The 12424-nt window shown below is 32.5% G+C and overlaps 1 protein-coding gene and 1 long non-coding RNA gene across 9 annotated transcripts in view; one reads left to right on the top strand and one right to left on the bottom strand.

Annotated features, from left to right (window-relative positions):
• The window catches only part of LOC144324186 (uncharacterized), a 364643-nt gene that overhangs the window by 150836 nt on the left and 201383 nt on the right, over positions 1-12424 (top strand). The gene's annotated exons all lie outside the window — the stretch shown is intronic.
• Positions 1-12424, bottom strand: part of LOC144324188 (uncharacterized) — a 68462-nt gene that overhangs the window by 25588 nt on the left and 30450 nt on the right. For 3 of the 4 annotated variants that reach the window (XR_013389633.1, XR_013389634.1, XR_013389631.1), the window contains one exon: positions 7505-7784. The exons of the other annotated variant lie outside the window; for it this stretch is intronic. This is a non-coding gene — a long non-coding RNA (uncharacterized LOC144324188). Of the gene's footprint in view, positions 1-7504; positions 7785-12424 lie in introns of those variants that run through there. 4 annotated transcript variants of the gene reach the window in all.

Below are 12424 nucleotides of genomic sequence, written 5' to 3'. Positions count from 1 at the left end.
TGATCACTTAGTTAAGATAATAGCTTCTAGATTTCTTCAGTGTAAAGTTATTTTATCCTTTACTAATAATAAATATCTATTTACTAATATAAATAAAGATGATGGAAAAAGCCTTTTTTCCTTTAATTTTGCCCAATAATTTCAGAATTCAGATTATAGATTGCAAAAGTTATTACATTAGTACTTGAGTGATAATTTTCTATTTCCCAACTTATTTGTTTATTTATTAATTGGAATTCTTCTAGATGGCATAGCTATTGATTTGCCTCTATTTGATTTTTTACTTATTTACTTATACTAGTATGTGCTCATTTATATTTTATGATCTGGGTCACAAAACAATGCTAATACTATTTACATTTTGCTCAAAATTTTCTAGTTTTAGCTTATGTGAACTTTTTTCAGTTTGTTTTCTGTGCCATTTCAATATGCCTCCATACTCTTTTGAACATTTCCTTACTTTCAGGCACGGCGGAGTGCTCCAGACTCATCTTTGAATCTACCATTTCTCTAAGAATCCTTGATTCCTTCTATTAGATAATGAATGGCTTGTCTTTTCATTCACTTAACATGATGACAGCCACTTATGTATGCAACAAAAATTTCTAATTTTGGTGAAATCCCATTTATCAATATTTTTCTTTTATGGATTGTGCTAGTACAGTGGCATAAAATAAACCCTTTACCTAACCGAAGACAACAAGTTTTTTCCATATATATTCTTTTTGATGGGTTTAAATTTTTAAATTTTAGATTTCAGTTTGTTATTCACATTGGTTTAATAATTTGTATAAGTTTGAAGGTATGTATTGAAGTCCAGTTGGTCCACCACCATTTGTTGAATGAATTTTTCTCTGCTTAATTGCCTTTGCATTTTTACAAATAAACAGCTGATTATATTTTGTGTGTTTATTTTTCTGCTTTCCAATTGGTACTACTCATCCATATGTTTTTTTTTTTTTTTTTGGCCTATAACATAATATCTTGATTAGGACATGTTTTCAGTGAATCTTGAAATCAGGAAGTATGAATTTTTCAAGTTTGTTTTTCTTTTTCCCGCTTGTTTTGGTAATTTCAGTTACTTTTTCTTTCCATATAAATTCAGCACAAGTTTATCAATATTACAAAAATGTTCTTCAAAAAATTAGATTGGGTTTGCCTTCACTCTAGATCAATTTGTAGAGTATTGGTATCATTAAATGTTAATTATCCTAATCTACTCAATATACTTATTTATTAGGGCATTCTTAATTTTTTATTCAGTGTTGATAGTTATTAACATGCATATCCTATGTATTTTGTTAACTTTACACCTGAATATTTCATTTTTTAGTATTTTATTGTTTGATGCTATTGCAAATGTTACTTTAATAATTCAATTTGCAGTTGTTCACAGCCATATTCATCAATGCAATTGAATTTCTCATATTGACTTAGTATCATAGGGTGTCTATATCCATCAGATCTAAGGGCTTTTTATAGACTCTTTGGGAATATAATACATGCAAATATTAGGTCCTATGTACAAAGAGATTTATCATTTTCATTCTGTATGCATTTTTTTCTTATCTTATTTCACAAAGACTTTCAAAATTAGTGAGAAAGGTCATTCTTGCCTTTTTTCCTGTTATTAGAGGAAAAGGTTATTGATTCTTTATTGAGATGTATTAAATTTGCTGATAAGATTGTTCAATACATTATTGTCTTTAACTGTGTTTTTCATTTCTACCATTTCATTAGAATTTTACAAATAGTTTGCATCAGACTGTTAAAAATTATATATCTGATTTTGCCTGTTGTCCACTTTTGTCCATAATGGTTTTTAACATAATAATCATAGGTATATAAAAGTCCCAGGGAAATAATTCCAACTTCTCGTTCACATCTGAATCTGTTTCAATTATATGTTACTTTTTTGTGTGTGTTTTGTAATTTTTGTTGAAAAAGTGGACATCTTTTGTAAGATCATAGAAGCTGAAGTAAATTATTTTTATTACCAGAAATGTGGACATCTTTCATTCTGAACCAGGGCCACCCTATATTCAGATAGAAATTTATATACATTATAATAATAGAGGAAAACAATATAGGAGAATTTCTGCACAATGTTAGTTGCCTCCTGGACTTCATGAGCAATGAATATAAACTTGCGCTCTTTTTATTATTTCACTTAGAGCCTAGAGGAAGCTCACAAATGAAAACAATAAAATGTAATGTTAAGCACAACAGTGTTTACTATTTTATCTCTGGAAACTAGTTTAGGACTATTGTAATTGGTGAATAAGCATTGCTAAATTAATGAATGAGTGAGTGCATAAATACATGAACACACAAAAGGAATAGATTGTTGCAAGTTTTGAAGGTATATGAATGATGGGTTAATGAATCAGGAATATTTGGCACCTTTAACATAAAATTATTAAACTACATAGAACAGCAAGAAGTTCTCATTTTATAAACTACTGTTAGGGGAGCATATTAATAACGTTTGTTTAAATATCGTAAGTCAGAGAGTATCAGTGAGAATCCATTCCCTTGCACATTTCTTGGAAAGAACTGAGAATAATTTCACAATTTCATAATGTGGAATATTTAGGAGACTATTTTAATGCATTTAACTCGGTAGGTTCTTTACTTTAAGTAAAAGAAATGTTTTAATATTCAAGAGTTCCATGTATGAAGATGTTAGTACCAAGAATATAATTTTATTTCTTATGGAAAGACCTATTGGGGAATTTGGCAATTGGGGGGAAAAAACAAACAACTAAACTAAACTGAACAAACAAAATTAAAAGGCAGAGGTCAACCCAAGGGTAAAGATTATCAAAATAAGCATGAATTAAAAGCAAGATCTTGTGATGCCTGTAACTTTTTTTTTTTTTAAAGATTTTATTTATTCATGGGAGGCAGAGGGAGAAGCAAGCTCCATGCAGGGAGCCCTATGTGGGACTCGATCCAGGAACTCCAGGATCATGCCCTGAGCTGAAGGCGGACGCTCAACTGCTGAGCCATTCAGGGGTCCCATGCCTCTAACTTTATTAACAGGAAACAGATGTAATTTTATGTTCTTCATAGCCTGTAAAATAAGGATGCAAAAGATTGTCTATCAATGGAGGGAGACAATATGGGAAAAGACCGCAGAGATGTGAACTGAGAATTTCATATTTTTTGCCAAGTTAGAAATATTTGAAAGCTTCACAATTCCTGGACTTATTTCAGAAGCAGATTGTCAAGTTCTGAAAGACAAGGCATTTCTCCAAGTGCAAAAAAAAACGATGCGCTAAATTAAAAGAAAATGATAATATTTGTTTCCTGTGTGCTTCTACTTTTTATACTTTAAATAATTGCATAGTTTCTTTATTTACATTTACTCATTCAGCAAATTCTTGTTGGACCCCTTCAATGTGTCAGGTACTGATACAGGAATATTTGATAATTCTTTACATTCAGTAATGAATGTTACTACCAAATTTTTATAGTGAAAGATATTAAAGTAAGTGATTAAAAAATAAAGTGATTAATTTAAAAGGAGATTCTAATTAAATTAATTAACCAAATTTTGGAGACCTATCAGGTAGCCACCAGTTATTTAGCCTATTAACAATCTTGTATATATTTTTTCTGGAAAGCAAAAACTGTTACAAAAATGTCTCAAGGGCAATGATTTTGATTGATATATATGGAGAGATTTTGTCTCCAAATTTGTATTAAATGTATATGAATGAAGGAAAAATACTTGCATTGCTACAACACATTTTTATCCTTAATACTTGAATAAATGTATCTATTAAAAGCTATTAGAGTCTAATTTCCTTATGTGCAGGCACCTTCTCATTGCTACATTATAGTAAATAGTGTGAATTCAATTCATTTTTTAATGCAATTAGATACGAGGGAATTGAAAAAACAGTTGGCTCAAAATCATCATTTCTAACATACTAGATTTTCTTTGATGGTGCTTGTTACAAAATAACAATAAATCTTTTCTTTTTTGTTATTTTCTGTATGTGCTTGTGTTTCTTAGGAAAAGAGGGTAAGTCAATGATAATATAGGTGTCTCTGAACTTCCTAGAAAATTGCATTTTTGTTCATTGGTGGTTTCAAACTAGAAAAAGATTTCCCTTTGAAAGTGTGTGTGTATTTTGAGTCATAAAATAACCTGTGTTTAACTTTATTATACATTGCTAAATAGATTTCCAAACCAGTCGTACCTGTATACAAATCTCCAAATAGTCCATGAGAGTATTAGTTTTACTATTTTTTAAATGCCATTTGATATTGCTGTTCTTTTGCATTTTGATATATTTTTTAAAGGATTTTATTTATTTATTTGAGAGAGAGCATGAAAAGAGGGGAAGAGGAGAGGGAGAGGGAGAAGCTGACTCCCCACTGACCAGGGAGCTCGATGTGGGACTCAGTGCCGAGATCCTGAGGAGCAGGACCTGAGCTGGAGGCAGACACTTAACCAACTAAACCACCCAGATGCCCGCATTTTTTATATTCTAGTGGTTGTGTGGTGTTATCTCACTGTAGTTATAATTCATATTTTAATGGTGAATTTAAAAGTTGATCATCTTTTCATAACTTTATTGGTCATTTAATTTTTTTGAAGTTCCCATTAAACATTTTTACCAATTCTTTAAATTGGGCTTATTGTTTTAGATTGATTTATAAGACTTTTTATGTATTCTTTGAGTTTTGAGGAGATAAATATATTTCCAAAACACGTCTCCCACCTCATAGCTGATTGATTGATTAAAAAAAAAAAAAAAAAAAAAAAAACCTTTTGGAGAACAAAAGATTTAAATGTTAATGAAGTTCAATTTATTGTTCTTTTACTTTATGATTGTTTTTGTTTGCTGTTCAAGAAATATTTAACTATTCTGAGATGATGAATATAGTTTCCTTTATTTTCTTCTAGAAAATTTTCCCCCTTTTTGACATATAGTTTCACAGTCCACCTGTAATTAATTTTTCTGTGCAGTGTGAGGTATTATTTTTTTTCCATATGGGTATCCAATTGTCATAGCGCTATTTCCAGAAAAAAAAAAAACCCACTCATCATTTCCCTATTCCAATTCAGTGTAACTTTTGTCAAAATCTTTATATGTTGGTCTATTTCTAGAGTCTATGCTATTCTATGATTTATACATCTGTCCTTACACCAGTACTATATGATGTTAACAACTGTAGTCTCATGATGATCCTTGATACTTGATTGCATAAATTCTTCAATTTTTTTTGTTTCTTCAAGATTGTCTCAGCTAATACCGGCCTTTTGTATTTTCAAATAAGTTTTAGTTAGAATCAGCTTAGCAATTTATATACACACACTCATGCTTACCCACACTCAGTCACAGACATACAAGGTGCTGACATTTTTGTTAGCTTATTGAGTCTCTAATAAATTTGTTAATAATTGAAATATTTTAATGTTACTTGTCCAATCTTTTGAACATATTATATCTTTACATTTATTTAGGTCTTGTTTTTCTCTCATTAATATTTTATAGTTTTCTTTGTAGAGGCTATGCTCATTCTTTATCAGATTAATTATGGATAGTTGCTTTCTTTTATATCATAAAAGTTTTCTAGGCTCATTTTGTATTTTCTCTGTACCATCTAAGAATCAGACTTTTCTCTAAGGAACCCCAATTCCCTATAGTGAAAAACAATATATTTTTTTAAGATTTTTACTTATCTGAAAGAGAGAGAGGGACAAGCAGACTCTGGCACAGAGCCTGATGTGGGGCTTGATCCCACGACTCCGAGATCATGACCTGAGCTGAAATCAGGTCAGAGCCTTAACCAACTGAGCCTTAACCAGGTATCCCAAAAACAGTATTTAGAAACCAGAAGAAATACACTATGTAGTTTTCCCCCTTTCCAAATGTGTAACTCCCTTCTCCAATAGTAAAATCCTGTCCACCATTATACTCAACATATTTCCTTATTTAATCAAACTAAAATATAAAGGAAATGGTTTCAAATTTTCTAGTTCATTCCTTTTTTTAAAGGCTTATTTATTTGAAAGATAGAGAGTGAGAGAGCATGAGCAGGGGAGAGGCAAAGGAAGAGGGAGAGAGAGCATTTCAAGTAGACTAAGTGGGGAGCCTGATGCAGGGCTAGATCTCATGACCCTCAGATTATGATCTGAGCTGAAATCAAGAGCCAAAGCTAACCAAGTGCCCCTAGTCTATTCCTTTTTTAAGGGAAATCTTACATTTACTACTATAAACCACAATCCTAACAAGATATAGAATATTTTCATCACCCCAGAAATTTACTCCCTGCCTCTTTCCAATTAATCATTCCTCTGAGGCAAACACTTGATTTTTTTTTTAAACTGTAGATTAATAGATATAAGTAGAATCATAAATTAGCCACTTTTTTGTGTCTGGCATCTTTAACATTATGTTGGTCATACTTATTCATGCCATCATGTATACCAATAGCTCCTTCTTTTTTATTGCTCAGCAATATTTAATTATTACTATTAGTATACCATCTTAATATACATTGTTTATCCATTCTTCTGATTATGGACATTTTGAGTCATTTCCAGCTTTGTGCTATTATGAATTAAGTTGCTATGAACAGTTGTCCAAGTTTTTGTGTGGTACATATATTTTAATTTTTGTTGGATAAATACTGAAAAGTTAGTTTATAAGGGAATAGGAAAGGGGTGCCTGAGTAGCTCATTCAGTTAAGCATCTAAATCTTGATTTTGACTCAGGTCATGAGCTCAGGGTGGTGAGATTGAGCCCCATATTAGGCTCTGCACTCACCAGAGATTATCTCCCTCCCTCCCCTTCTACTTCTCTACCAATCTTACCATGCACTCCCCGCCCCCGCCCTGAGCTCACTCCCTATCTAAGTAAAATAAAACTTTAAAAAAATAAGGGAATAAGAAAGATGACTATTTAGTTCACAAGACATCGCCAAAACTATTTCCAGATTAGTTCTAACACTTTGCTGTCTGATAATTGCAACATGTAAGAGTTCGGCTTGTTCCATATCCTCACTAACATTTGATGTTTAATTGTTTTAACATCTAATGAATACATAATATTATTTCGTTGTAGTTTTGCATCTAATAATTTTATAGAGTGTCTGGGTGGCTCAGTTTGGGTAAGTGTCCAACTCTTGATCTCAGCTCAGGTCTTGATCTCAGGGTCATGAGTTTGGGCCCCACTCTGGGTGTGAAGTCTACTTAAAAATAGTAATAACAGTAATTTTTGAAGGTATTATAAGTGGTAGCATTTATATCTCATTGTCAAATTTATTGTTGCTAATGTATAGTGAATAGAGTTGATATATTTTGGTACATTGGCCCTGTATCCCCAACTTTGCTAAATTATCTTCTTAATTATAATATTGTATCTGTAGGTACTTTGGGGTTTTTAATATATAATATCATCTGAAAATAATGGTGGATTTATATTTCATTTCAAATTCATATACATTTTAGCAAATAAGATTTCTTCATTGAAAGATTGCAGTTGATACACCATCTAGAAAAAAATAGACTGCTTTACAATTTATTTTCTCCTTTCATTATTTCTGTAGCAGCACAATAGCATTTCTTAAAGCAAAACACATTTAAAATAGAAAGAAAAAGAGTAGCTGGTAATGAAGAAATCTATCTTATGGAAGCCTGAGGGAAGCATCCAATGCATAGTTCTTTGTGTCCTTAGTAAAAAGGAGACTGATGACACAAGAACCGGAGGTCTTCATCTTGAGCTCTGGGCTTCAGGGAAATCCAAGGGCTTCCCCTTAAAGATCTGGTGAGGACCAAGAGGATACAGGGTTAAAAGAGCAACAGTCTAAATACCTGAGAGCTGTACTTAGAGGCTGTCTGTGCTTCTTGAAAGAAACCCACTTCATTTATTCCCCTGAATCAGAGCCTGTCAGAGAAGCCATGCACAGTTATTGTAAGGAAAGACTGAACCACTGGGAATACTTGTGAGTAAGAGTTTTATCTCAGGGTTTTGTAAATCCAGAGGAAAATGCTGGCCAAAGCATACACATTTGATTGTATCTGTTTTTGTTGTTTGTACGGTCAAGAGGCTCCTCTATCTTTAAGAAATAAGTCTGAATATTCCATTAAATTACCATGAGTTTTATAGCAAGTGGTCTGCATGCAATACAGGAGAGCAGCTATCAATGCAAAGCAGATGATAGCCAAACAGATGCCATTTCCAGTTCACAGAGATGAGCTCTTTCTTCCTACAGCTATTGATTAGAAGGCACCTACAAGAAGCCATCCATTGCTTAGAGATACTACTTACCTTCACTATTCAGAAATAGAGGAGAAAATCTCCACACATAGAGTACAGATCTAAGGGGCCTTAAGCATTATCCTGATCTTAGTTATGTTAGATTACAATGAATGTGTACCCATTTTTTAAAGTATTGTTTACTGCATTCACTTTATTGAACATAAATGACATGTCAAATTACGCACATAGTTGAGTAGTTGCCACAGTAAATATTATGCATGTCTGCTGTAAAGCTACTGTCATCTGGCAGCTTGACTGGGGCTGGATTGTCCAAAAGAGTCTAATTCACATGTCTGGTGGTTAGTTAGCTATGCCTGTTGTCTGAGGTGCCCCATCCTCCTCCATTTGGCCACTTCAGCAAAATAACCTGCTGAAGCAAATAGCAGCCATGACATCCTAGGAGAATAAATACCAATGTTCAAGCACTTACCAAGCCTCTACTTATCTCATGTTTGCTGATTTGCCATTGCTAAGCCAAATCAAGGACCCATATCTGAGTCAATGTATGAAGGTGTGAGTACTAGGAGATATGACTCATTGGAGGCTATTAATTTAATAATCTACACGGACGCCTGGGTGGCTCAATGTTTGAGCATCTGCCTTTGGCTCAGGGCATGATTCCGGGGTAGGATAGAGTCCTGGACTGAACTCCTTGCTGGAAGACTGCTTCTCCCTCTGCCTATGTCTCTGCCTCTCTCTCACTGTTTCTCTTATGAATAAGTAAATAAAATATTGTTAAAAAAATTTAATGATATACAGTGATACTCCAGGGTAAATAAAATCATGGTTTATTTTTCTCATTTATTTTCTTGATTTAATACACCTTAATTTTTTTATAATTTTAGACTTACAAAAGAAGCAAAAAAAAAAAAATAGTACAGAAATTCCCATATACTTTTTACCCATTTCCCCTAATGTTGACATCTTAACATAACCATAGGATAACTGATGAAATTAAGAATTAATCATTAGTGTAGTATTATTAACTAACATACAGGTTTATTCAGGATTTATTAATTTTCCTACTAATATTATATTTCTCGTTTGGAATCCAATCCAGGATACCTTATTATTACATCTTCTTAGTTTTCTTCATTTTGTGACAGTTCTATAATCTTGCCTTGTCTATCATGACCTTGACACTTTGAAGAGTGCCAGGCAGTTCATTTTGTAAAATGTCTCCAGATCTGGATTTATCTGATGCTTTTTCATGATTGGATTAAGCATATGCCTTTTTGGCAAGTATACCACAGAAGTAATGTTGTGCCCTTCTCAACGAATCTATTAAGAAGTACATGATGTCAATAAGTAGTGATGTGCTGGTGCGGCTAAACTTGATCCCTTGGTTAAGATAGTATCTTCCAGGTTTCTCCACTGAAAATATGTATCTTTTCCTAAACACAGCTCTGGAATTGATTTTCCAGAAGAAAGGAAGAATGAGTTAAAAATATTTATTGTTAATATTTTTCTTTTGAATTTCTTAGTGTAGTCTCACAAAATACAGGGTAATATAGCTCATTTTCTCCAAATATCTTTATAGTTCTAGCCAGGAGTATTGTTTTACTATATTTTTGCTATTTTTGACTATTTCTACTAGCAATGGTTTATCCCTTATCTTAAATTTCAATGAACATTTCTCCCACCCATCTCTAAGATTTTCATAAATCTTAGTTTCCTTCTTTGTGCATTTTTAAACAATTGTTAAGATACTATCAGAGCTCATCCAATTAAATAGTACAGGGTATTTACTTATGAGAAACATGCTCTACAGTTCAGTGATGTGATAGACGCTTGTAGTGCTCTCAAACAGCGACTCATCAAAATGACGTTCGTATGTTTTTTGATGTTTTCTATTTCAGCATGTCTGTCTTACAAGCACAGGCGTTGGTTTTCTTTTTGGTACTGGACCACTTTTCAAGCATGTTTTCATAATAAATAATCTAGGCTGACAAAAATAGTGTCAGGCATGCCAACTGACCATTTATAGGAGATTTATATTGTAAGCTCAGGGTTCTTTTCCTGTAATATAACCCATTATAATTGCAGGTGTCATTTGGCTTTCTTTGCATTTCCCAGTAGGAAGATGGGCTAAGGGAAATGATATAAGAAAACACCAATACACTTGCTATTGCTATTGTTAGTAATAAGTCCTTTGTCTCTGACCAGGAATATCATGGCTTCAGGTAGGGAAAAATCTCAGACTCTGCATTAATACCTGCCTGTCACCTTCCTTCCTGTCTCTCTGGACTCTCTTAAGCTGAAGAAGAACATACACAGAGGAAATTAGGGTCAAACTGTGGGGAAAACAGGTTAAAATCAATGGGTGGTATATTAAAAAATTAGAGATGAAGCATTTGCATTTTGGGGGGAAAAGATGTTTAAAAGTATGTATTTGCCCTGAAAAAGCAATAAAAATTCAGCTACCTCCCAATTAATCTGTTTTGTCTTGTACTCTATGAGGTTATACTGCAACTTTACTTGGATTATTTTTAATTCATCAAATAATATAAGAATAAATGCTAGTGAATAAAAGTAAACAATACAAAATTTGGTACTGGAAAGAGTTATTAAATTCATTCCCCCTCAACCCAACCTAACCCTTCAGCAGTAAACACTGCTAATGATACAATGATTCTCCATGCATAAAAATCAATAGCAGCACGTGTGACTTTTAGTTAACATTTGTAATACAACTGGGGTTATGCTTTATATGCTTGTTATTTTTTATTTCTAACTTAAATATTTGGAGAATCTTTTATTTTGTGTATTTGCATTACCTCATACTTATAATTGCTGCTGAATATTGTTCAATGTATTTAACTATCCTCCACTTAATAAGCATTTTCTTGTTCACTCTTACCAATGGTGATACTATGAGTATCATCACATTCATTATTTTTGAAAGGCTCATACCATATGTCAGTACTGCTCTGGATTTTGAATATGTCATCCAAGTCTACTGAGCATATGAGAAACTTATTGCCAACATGGCATGCTGTAGTTCAGAGATATGCATTTCAAAAGTTAAGAGATAACTAGATTGCAGTTTATTGCTTATACTACAGACTAGTTCCTCATATTCCAACTTCACAATTTTAGGAGCTTACATGGACAATATTATGAACTTTCATATTCTATGTAGAGGTCACAATCAACTCCTCTAAAGGAGGAGAAAATTGACAGAATCAATTTTGACATTCATATGGGTTAAAACAAAGCCCCAGGCAATGAGAATACATTAATTAGTACATAACTGCTTCTCGTATTAGTTCTGTCCATAGCACAAGAAGAAGAGAAATCTTGAAATAAACTCATTAGGACAAAGGAAGAAATATGTCGGAATATCTTCACAGGAGTGTAAATGTCATCAATCTTATTTAAGTGGATGTTTGCAGAATCTATTTCTCTGTTTTCAAATTCAAATATAAAGAATGTAGATTGTTGAAAATACAGGGCCACCTTAAGAGAAAATGCCATGTGAAATTCAGCCCTGTTATCTAGTCTATTCACTCCTTAGCAGTATTTAAATAAGCATTCAGTTTTATTTTTTATTAAACATTATTATGTCATATATTACATATATGTATTTTTATTTGAAAGATCCTATTTGATTCTTTATCAAAATTTTCTTATCATTTGTAATGGTTTATTTGTTAGTCATCATTTCTTTCCTCTGTGTTTTTCAAATATACTAAAGGTAATTTTTCTCCTTTATATAGAGGTTATTATATTTGAGGTACTCTAACAGTTGCTGATTAGTGCCTCAATTTCATGATTCCTTTTCAGTTCATAAATCGATAGAATTCACTTGTGGCGGCACTAAGGGGTCTGAGTTCGAGGATATCTTCCTGCAAATATATCTATATTTGTTTTTGCCAGGAGTTACAGGACATATTTGCCCATAGTTGGGATCCTTTTTTTATGTATTTTTTGTCAGTTATTATTAACTTCACCATAAGTACTTTCCCATAACTACTTCTGCATAAACATAATTTTCAAAGGTTGCTTAACATTCATATGTAAGTATAACAATTTAATTAAGCATTCTCTTCTTGGACATTTTGATTGTTTTCAGTATTATAAATAACTTCACAACAGATGCCTTTATTCATGAGGTTGTATTTAGAGTTACTGCCTCACTC

Source organism: Canis aureus, chromosome 11 (assembly GCF_053574225.1).
Source record: "Canis aureus isolate CA01 chromosome 11, VMU_Caureus_v.1.0, whole genome shotgun sequence".
Taxonomy (NCBI): domain Eukaryota; kingdom Metazoa; phylum Chordata; class Mammalia; order Carnivora; family Canidae; genus Canis; species Canis aureus.
The sequence above is the reverse complement of the archived record's forward strand: the minus strand, read 5'-3'. Positions and strand labels throughout refer to the sequence as shown.